General features: G+C 39.4%; 1 pseudogene; it reads left to right on the forward strand.

Moving 5' to 3' along the window:
• Oat-rs1 (ornithine aminotransferase related sequence 1) lies at nucleotides 7930-9673 on the forward strand (annotated as a pseudogene).

Raw genomic sequence — 9944 nt, forward strand, 5'->3', positions numbered from 1 at the left:
CAGCCTTTCATTCTGAGGTAGTGTCTGTGTTTTTCAATGAGATGGGTTTCCTGTAAGCAGCAAAATGTTGGGTCGTGTTTGTGTAGCCATTCTGTTAGTCTATGTCTTTTTATTGGGGAGTTGAGTCCATTGATATTAAGAGATACTAAGGAAAAGTAATTGTTGCATCCTATTATTTTTCTTGTTAAAGTTGGCATTCTGTTCTTGTGGCCATCTTCTTTTAGGTTTGTTGAGGGATTACCTCCTTACTTTTTCTAGGACGTGGTTTCTGTCCTTGTATTGTTTTTTTTTTTTTTTCTGTTATTACCCTTTGAAGGCCTGGATTCGTGGAAAGACAATATGTGAATTTGGTTTTGTCATGGAATACTTTGGTTTCTCCATCTATGGTAATTGAGAGTTTGGCTGGGTATAGTAGCCTGGGCTGGAATTTGTGTTCTATTAGTGTCTGTATAACATCTGTTCAGCCCTTCTGGCTCTCATGGTCTCTGGTGAAATATCTGGTGTAATTCTGATAGGCTTGCCTTTGTATGTTACTTGACCTTTTCCCCTTACTACTTTTAGTATTCTATCTTTATTTAGTGCATTTGTTGTTCTGATTATTATGTGTTGGGAGGAATTTCTTTTCTGGTCCAGTCTATTTGGAGTTCTGTATGCTTCTTGTATGTTCATGTGCATCTCTTTCTTTAGGTTTGGGAAGTTCTCTTCTATAATTTTGTTGAAGATATTTGCCGGTCCTTTGAGTTGAAAATCTTCATTCTCATCTACTCCTATTATCCGTAGGTTTGGTCTTCTCATTGTGTCTTGGATTTCCTTGATGTTTGAGTTAGGATCTTTTTGGATTTTGTACTTTCTTTGATTGTTGTTCCGATGTTCTCTATGGAATCTTTTGCACCTGAAATTCTCTCTTCCATCTCTTGTATCTGTTGCTGAGGCTAGTATCTATGGTTCCAGATTTCTTTTAGAGTTTCTATCTCCAGCGTTGCCTCACTTTGGGTTTTCTTTATTGTGTCTACTTCCCTTTTTAGGTCTTGGATGGTTTTATTCAATTCCATCACCTGTTTGGTCTGGTTTTCCTGCAATTCTTTAAGGGATTTTTGTGCTTCCTCTTTAATGTCTTCTACCTGTTTAGCAGTGTTCTCCTGTATTTTTTTTAAGTGAGTTATTAATGTCCTTCTTGATGTCCTCTACCATCATCATGAGATATGCTTTTAAATCCGGGTCTAGCTTTTTGGGTGTGTTGGGATGCCCTGGACTGGGCAAAGTGGGAGTGCTGGGTTCTGATGATGGTGAATGGTCTTGGTTTCTGTTAGTAAGATTCTTACGTTTACCTTTTGCCATCTGGTAATCTCTGGAGTTGTTATATTTGTCTGTGTTTAGAGATTGTTCCTCTGGTGATTCTGTTACCGTCTATCATCAGACCTGGGAGACTAGCTCTCTCCTCTGAGTTTCAGTGGTTAGAGTACTCTCTGCAGGCAAGCTCTCCTCTTACAGGGAAAGTGCACAGATATTTGGCATTTGGACCTCTTCGTGGCCGAAGATGAAGGCCAAAACAGGACTTTTCCCAGAAGCTGTATTGCTTTGTCCTGTCACAGAAGCTGTCAGCTTCTGTGGTGCACACTCTCATCTGTGCAGACTAAGTTTGGAGGAGTCCAGGAACCAAGATGGCTTCCACTGATCCTGAGGCAAAGGGTTCCCTGGGTTTAAAATTTTTAACCTTCTTTTTTTCCTTCCTTCCTTCCTTCCTTCCTTCCTTCCTTCCTTCCTTCCTTCCTTCCTCCCTCCCTCCCTCCCTTCCTCCCTTCCTCCCTCCTTTCCTCCCTCCCTCCCTCCCTTCTTTCTTTTCTTCCATTGTTCCTTTCTTCCTTTTAAGCTTATTTTGAAATAGGGCTTCCTCTGGTAGCAGCCCTGGCTATTTTGGAACTCGCTCATTAAATTAGTCTCTCCTCAAACTCAAAGAGATCCACCTGTCTCTGCTTCCTGAGTGCTAGTATAAAAGGTTTGCACTTCCTCCACCAGCTCTAGCACCATTATTGCCTAGATTTTGCCCTTTTTTATTTCCATTATTTATTTATTTTTATCCACATTATATCCCAATCGCAGACCCCTTCCCTCCTCTTCTCCCAATCCCGCTCTTACAAATTCCATTACTCCCTCCCCTTCTCCTATTAGAAGGGGAAGTCCCCCTTGGGTCACCTCACCCTAGGACACCTAATCCCAGCAGGACTAAGCACATCCTCTCCTGTTTAATCCTAACCAGGCAGTCTAGTCAAGGGGGACCTAATGTCAGGCAACAGAGACAGAGACAGCCCCTGTTCCAGTGTTTGGTACCCACACGACGACTAGGCTGCACATCTGCTATAAATGTGTAGGAGGCCTAGGTCCAGCCCCTGCATGCTCGTTGTTCCATGGTTCAGTTTCTGTGAGCCCTGATGGGCCAAGGTTATTTGACCCTTTAGGATCTTCTTCTGGCGTCTTTAATCACTCTGGCTTGTTCAATTTTATCCTGTACTCCTCCACAAGACTCTTGAGCTCTGCCTGATACTTGGCTATGGGTCTCTGCATCTTTTTCCATTGGCTGATGGATGAAGCCTCTCAGAGGACAGTTATGCCAAGTTCCTGTCTATAAGCATAGCACCATCATTAATAGTGTCAGAGGTTCTGGCTTTCTGGATTCTGTTTCCTTTTACCTCATTGAATAATAATATCTTCTCATTTTATATTATCATTTGTCTTAGTCAGGGTTGCTATTCCTGCACAAACATCATGATCAAGAATTAAGTTGGGGAGGAAAGGGTTTATTCTGTTTACATTTCCACATTGCTGTTCATCACTGAAAGAAGTCAGGACTGGAACTCAAGCAAGTCAGGGAGCAGGAGCTGATACAGAGGCCATGGAGGAATATTCTTTACTGGCTTGCTTCTCCTGGCTTGCTCAGCCTGCTCTCTTATAGAACCCAAGACTACCAGCCCAGAGATGGTTCCACCCACAAGGGGCTTTTCCCCCTTGATCACTAATTGAGGAAATGCCTCCATGAGATCCACCTCTAATTAGAGACATGAGTCACCTCCTCAGCAAAAATCTTCTTATCTTATTTATTTTTAAAAAATGAATCAAGTAATGAATTTTTGTATGAGTGTTTTGTATATATATATATATATATATATATATATATATATATATATATATATATATATACACACACACACATTGTGTATGCCTCATGCCCATGGCGATCAGAAGTGGGTTTAGGATTCCTTGGAACTGGAGTTAAAGCTGGCTATACGCCATAATGTTGGTTCTGCTGGTTATGTAGAAGAACTGGAACTACCTTTAACCACTGAGCCATTTCTCCAGCCCACCAAACTGTCTTCCTTTACCTTTATGCCTTAAAGCTGGGAAAAAAAAGCATTTGAATATTTAAAATCGTAGCCACTAAAATTTTGGACTTGACTAAAGCATGTTTGCCTTTGTTCTTTTCTTTGCTCTGTTCCTTTCTGACTTCTATATGTGTACACTAAACCTATCTTTCAGTTTGCATGCTTGTTGCAAATATTTTCCCAGATTATGTGGCCTGTCTCTTAGGCGTCCTTGTTTAGTACTGGTTTTTGAAGTTTATTTTTTCTATTATTGTATAATCCAAACCTATTGATTTTGTTTCACATGCAATTTATATACTTAACAATTCTGTTCCAATTCAGTGCAGACATTTTTTTTTGCTTGCTTTAGTTAGCCTTATAATTGTGAATGCAATAGATTTGTTCTACACTACTGCAGCTATAGCTACAGATGCACTTTATTCATTTAAACATTCTTCAAACACATTTGGCAGGTAGATTATTAAAGTAGGAGCAGGTATAAACAGGTCAATATGTAGATAGAGTGATTCTTTTGTCTTTTTGCAGAGGTGGGGCAGGACAGTTGAAAGACTGACATTTTATTGCACTGAATACTATTCATTTCTCAGTGTTTGCTGTAACTCAGGGCAACACAGTGGAACCACTGAAGAATCCTACAGCATTTTCATTTCAAGGGTGACTTGGTTTTAGCCTTTTTTTGAATAGTTAAACCAGACATCATTTCTAAAGAGTCCTGGTTTTGATTATCACTTTAGAGTACTTATTCAAATTGGCATTCCTGAGTGTTTCCTTTTGCAAGCTTACTAAATCATATCTACTGGGATGAAGGTCTGAGATCCACTTTTTAAGAAGGATCCTAGATGATCTTGGTTTACAGTAGATTCTGGGAATCTCTGATCCTTGTGGGGGACACAATTATTGAATTGGAATGACAGAGGCAAAATACAAAATGTGTATGTTTGAGGGCTTGAATCCTATGTGTCAGAGAACAGCACCAGGCATGGTTGGAATGCAAGAGTATAGGCTAAAGACCACCTGTCTATCTATAAAGGGAGCACTTTTAACTTGATATATTATGTTCTAAAGAAAGTGACAAAAATTTCAGCTTTCTTTCCCTAAAATGAGGATAAAGGATTTGTATTGGGGTTTAAGGTGTGGCACAGTTGCATTGGATTTGCTTAGAATATGCCTGGTCCTAGGTTCCATTGGCAGTACAGAGTGAGAGAGAGAAAAATAGTTTTAAGTACATGTACCAGAAGATTATTTTCTAAAAATTTTAAACATTCTTTTTTGCTTAGTGTGTATATGTGTGATGGTCAGTCAGTTCTTGACTTCCACCATATGGGTTCAAGGAATCTGATATAAGACACAAAGCTTTATGGCAATTATCATTCAGCTCTTTTCCTGGAATTAGAAGATTAAGTGATATACAGGCTTAGAAGTTGTGGAAAGTATATGAAATATTATGTTATCACAAGTTCAGGAAACAGGAAATATGCCTTCTCAAGATATTTTAGATATTTAATAGTATTATGTGTACATATCTGTGTGCATGTACATCTACAGCCTGTTAAGGTGTCATGTTCCCTGCAGCTGTAATTACAGGTGGTTATAGGCAGCCCTATGTGGTTGCTCAGAACTGAACTTAGGTCCTCTGGATGAGCAGCAAACTCTCTCAACTATTAAGCCTTCTCTCTGCCTTACCTGATGAACATTTTGATTTACTCGTATATAGGATTTCAGTCTTATTCATTGTACAATTAATATATCACTGTATCAACAAGTATAATGGAATAATAAAGAGATTCTTCAGCACACACATACACACATATACATGTATTTAAGTCAGACATCATTTTCAGAGTACTTATATATATATATATATATATATATATATCCATATGTATATTTATGTGTATATGTACATATACACATACACAAACATAGATATAGATATTTGAGCCAGACTGATGCCAAGTGTCTTCATTAAATCTTGAACATGATGTAATGAACTATCAGTTTCAAAGACATAAGAATAGACTTTGATTTGTTTGCTGCTAGGGATCTAAAGAGGGTTTGTGTAGGCTGGGTACATGGCATAATGCTGAGCTTGGGGAATAAAAAAAATTAATTGAGTTGTTATTCAAGGAATACATAAAAGAAAAAAAGAAAAAAATACCCAGTCCCTTAATTTCTAGCATCTATTAAGTGTACCCTGTTTTGTAATAATCAATTTATGATATTTCAATAATTTCCATCTGATTGTCTAATATCCTGTCTGAGCACATTGCTTTATCCTCAGTAATCTGGGGTCCTCCATCCTCTGCGAACCTCATCTCTTTTTTCTCCTTGATACATTTTATTTCCTTTGCTCTTTGATGTTCGTTTGCTTCCTCTCAGTTTTGTTTAAAAGGAAGGAATCCTTTGATTGGAAATCTAGGACCACTTCCTTCTAATGTAAAAATTCCATTATTGTCTCAAATATTAAATGTAGCCTCTGTCCTTGTCTCAAAGAAATACTTCTAATCTAGTCTTCCACTTTTATTGTGATCTTTCCTATTATATTACTAAGGTATTATGCATTAAAATCTTTATTCATCTTGCTTTTAGGTACAAGGCTTTCCCACATCCCTTTTTCCCCAGCTGTGACTAATTTTTTTTTTCTATTCACATTTGAGCTGTCTTGCAGGTTTGCAAAAGGCACAATGGCTTAGAATCCAGCTATTGATGGTGGTTGTCTCAACCAAGCTGACCTTTTTAGATCTGGTCTTGAGAAAACTGTAAGAGTCCTTGTTCTTTCTTCCTCTTCTACTTTCTTTTCCTTTCATTCCTTCCCTCCTTCTCCCATTCTCCTCTCCTCTGGCCCCTATTACTTTTCTTCCCCTCTCCTCCATCAACTTGTTGGATTCAGACTCACTATGCTGCACTGAATAACTTTGAACTTTTGATCCTCCAACCTCTACCTCCCAAGGGCTTGGTTTGCATTCATCTGTCACCATGCCCAGCTTATGTGGTGGTGGACATTGAAGAAGGCCTGCCTATCATGTGCAAGGCTCTTGGGTAACACCCCCAGGGTGATGAGTAAACTTGGGACCCTATTCTCTTAGAGTAATAAACACCACAAAAGGATTAATGCACGTTATAAATGAAGTAGAATGGATCTTTAGAGAATGTGTTGGGGGGGGGGGAAGGGGATTCCTCTGGGCTGAAAGTCTCACGGACTCAGCTTCCTTCAATAACTGACCAAAATGACTTATCTGTTTCATGAAGCCAGCCTCAGCAACAAGATTTTAAACTATTCCAACTCAAAAAAGAAAAGACATGGGATTCGGTTGTCTCAATAATGAAGACAGTAACATTGTGCCTCAGCAGCTCATGGATAATTGCAGTGCTCCAGCCAGAAGACCTCCTCTCTTTTCCCCAAGTTGTGGAAATGAACTAAAATAGACCTCAAGAAGAGTAACATGGAAGTTTCTCAATTTTGTCCAATAAATGAGCTCATTGGCACTGAATAGAATGAAAAAAAAAAGATAGTTCATTTGCCACCAAAGTATAATGACCTTGTGGCCTTTCTCCTCACTCTGTACCCTGTACTTTAGATAGTAAACAGTAATTTGACTGTCAGTATTTTTAAAAAAAAAGGTTAACTCTCTGTTGTTCAGCAAGTGTGAAGATATATCGTGCTCATTGCCAGGACACAATCATTTTCCTGATCAATGAAGATGAATATCTGGAAATAAAATTCTGGCCCCATCTGACAGCAGAGAAACTGCTAAAACTTCTTTAAACTTAAAAGCTATCTTTACATTGACCTTGATTTGTACAAGAATTTAAATTCTGTTAGTAAGTCACTACTATCCTAAATTTTACAGAAAGTAATGGAATGGTTAAATCTTATATACATGTATGTGTGTGTACACATACATTTACTATCAAGAAAGGAAATATTGTTTTCTCCCTGTAGCATAATACTTTATTTTTCAGAGAATGTTATATCATGTATTTGGTGGTGGCGCATGCCTTTAATTTCAACACTCAGGAGGCAGAGGCTAGTGGATATCTGAGTTTGAGGTCAACCTGGTCTACAGAGTGAGTTCCAGGACAGCTGGAGTGACAGTGGAACCCCGCCTTGAAAAATCTTCCGGGAAGTTATATTAGTGTATACCCAAGTTAATATATATATTTTTTAAATTAAAAAGAATGGCTGTTAAATAAATATTAGGCTTGGTGGTTCACATCTATAATCTCAGCTTTAATAAGATAGGGGCAAGAGAATTGAAAATTCGGTGTCATCTAAAACTACATAGAAAGTTTGAGGCCAGCATGAGACTCAAGAACGAAACAAAATATTATCACCCCAAAAATGTAGAGACTAAAACAATATTCAATTACAAAACTTAATTCTGAACTTTAAATTATTATTTTTATTATACTATTGTATGTATAGAAAATGCAGATATGTAAGTACATGTATGATACATTGAACATTTGGAAGTAAGAGATCAAACATTTGGGAAGTCAGTTCTCTCCTTTCAGCTTTATGTGCGATCCAAATATCAAACTCATGTCCTCGGGGTGGCCACATCCGGCTTCGTGGCTGAAGTACAGTAGGTGTCCCTTAAAGGACGCTGTCGAGATCTTACCATGATCTGAATGGTCTATCTGCACTCCCATTCCTGAAGGACCCATACAATGCTTTCTAAAACTAGCAAGTCTGGAGATCATTGCTACTCTGCGTCGAGGAGTCCATGCTTCAGTCGCCTCTGCCAGCTCCATTGCAACCAAGAAGACAGTGCAAGGCCCACCATCCTCTGAGTACATTTTTGAATGGGAATCTAAATATGGTGCATACAATTACCATCCTTTTCCTGAGCCCCGTAGAGAGGAAAAGGCATTTATATGTGGGAGGCAGGCAGTACTTCGACTTCCTGAGTGCTTATGGTGCTGTTGGCCAAGGATACTGTCAAAGATCATAGATGCTGTGAAGAGTCAGGTGGACAAGTCAACATTAATATCTCAGGCTTTCTATAACTATGTCCTTGGTGAATACAAGCAGTACATCACCAAGCTTTTCAACTACAACAAAGTTCTTCCTATGAATACAGGAGTGGAGGCTGGAGAGACTGAATGTAAGCTTTCTTGTCCTTGGGCTACACAGTGAAAGGCATCCAGAAATACAAAGCAAAGATTTTTTTTTTCTGTTGGAAACGTTTGGGGTTGAAAGTTGTGAGCAGTCTCCAGTTCTGCAGATCCGTCCAGTTACAATGGCTTTGGATTCTTCCTGCCAGGCTTTGAAACCATCCCGTTTAAGGATCTGCCTACACTGGAGCATGCTCTTCAGGATCCAAATGTTGCTGCTTTCATGGTGGGGCCCATCCAGGGTGAAGCAGGTGTTATTGTTCTGGATCCAAGACACCTGACCAGAGTTTGAGAACTCTGTACCAGGCACCAGGTTCTGTTTATTGCTGATGAAATACAGACAGGATTGGCCAAAACTGGTAGATGGCTAGCTGTGGATCATAAAAATTTCAGACCTGACATAGTTCTTCTTGGGAAGGCCCTTTCTGATGGCTTATACCCTTTGTCTGCAGTCCTGTGTGATGATGACATAACGCTGACCAATAAGACAGGCGAGCATGGCTCTACATACGGCAGCAACCCACTAGGCAGCCAAATTGCCATTGTGGTTCTTGAGGTTTTAGAAGAAGATAATCTTGCTGAAAATGCAGACAAGATAGGTGCTATCTTGAGAAAGGAGCTCACGAAGCTGCCCTCTGACCTTGTGACTGCTGTGAGAGAGAAAGGGTTGCTAAATGCCATTGTCATCAGAGAAAACAAAGATTGTGATACTTGGATGGTTGTGCCTGCAACTCTGAGATAATGGGCTTCTGGCCAAGCCAACTCACTGCGATATCATCAGGTTTGCCTCTCCACTTGTGATCAAGGAAGATGAGATCCAGGAGTCAGTGGAGATCATCAACAAGGCCGTCTTGTTCTTCTGAGAGTAGGAACTCTGGGGAGCCATCATCAGACAGGGTTCTTGTGAAACTCTGCTTGCAATGGGCAGATTCTGTCTCCTGAAAGATGTTTTTTGAATATATATTATGTATTTCAGTTGATGCATGATAAAGTGACAGAAGGGTGAGAGCGAGAGGCATCTCTTTGTTAAGGTTTGACTGTGAGGCAACTTTCTAAGGAGAAACAGATCATTTGTATACAGCCTGCAAATCCAGTCCTGCAGTCATTTATGTGTATTTTTACAATTTCCTTGCTGGTGTGAATGTTTTGTATTTGGAAGTTATTTCTGAGATACTACATAAAAAATTAGCTTAACCTTGTGCAGCTGAATCATGTCCTCAGGCTAATACATCAAGTCTTTTACCCATTGTGCCATTTTGCTTGCTCTAGTCTGATATGATGGTATGAAACCTGTCTTAGTGTTTCTATTGCTGTGACAAAACACTCTGACCAAAGAGCATGTTAGGGAGGAAAGGATTTATTTGGCTTTTACTTCCACATCAATGTTCACCACCAAAGGAAATCAGAGAGGTAACTCACACAGGGTAGGAACTTGGAGGCAGGAGTAGA

This window comes from Mus musculus, chromosome X, assembly GCF_000001635.26.
Source record: "Mus musculus strain C57BL/6J chromosome X, GRCm38.p6 C57BL/6J".
NCBI lineage: Eukaryota > Metazoa > Chordata > Mammalia > Rodentia > Muridae > Mus > Mus musculus.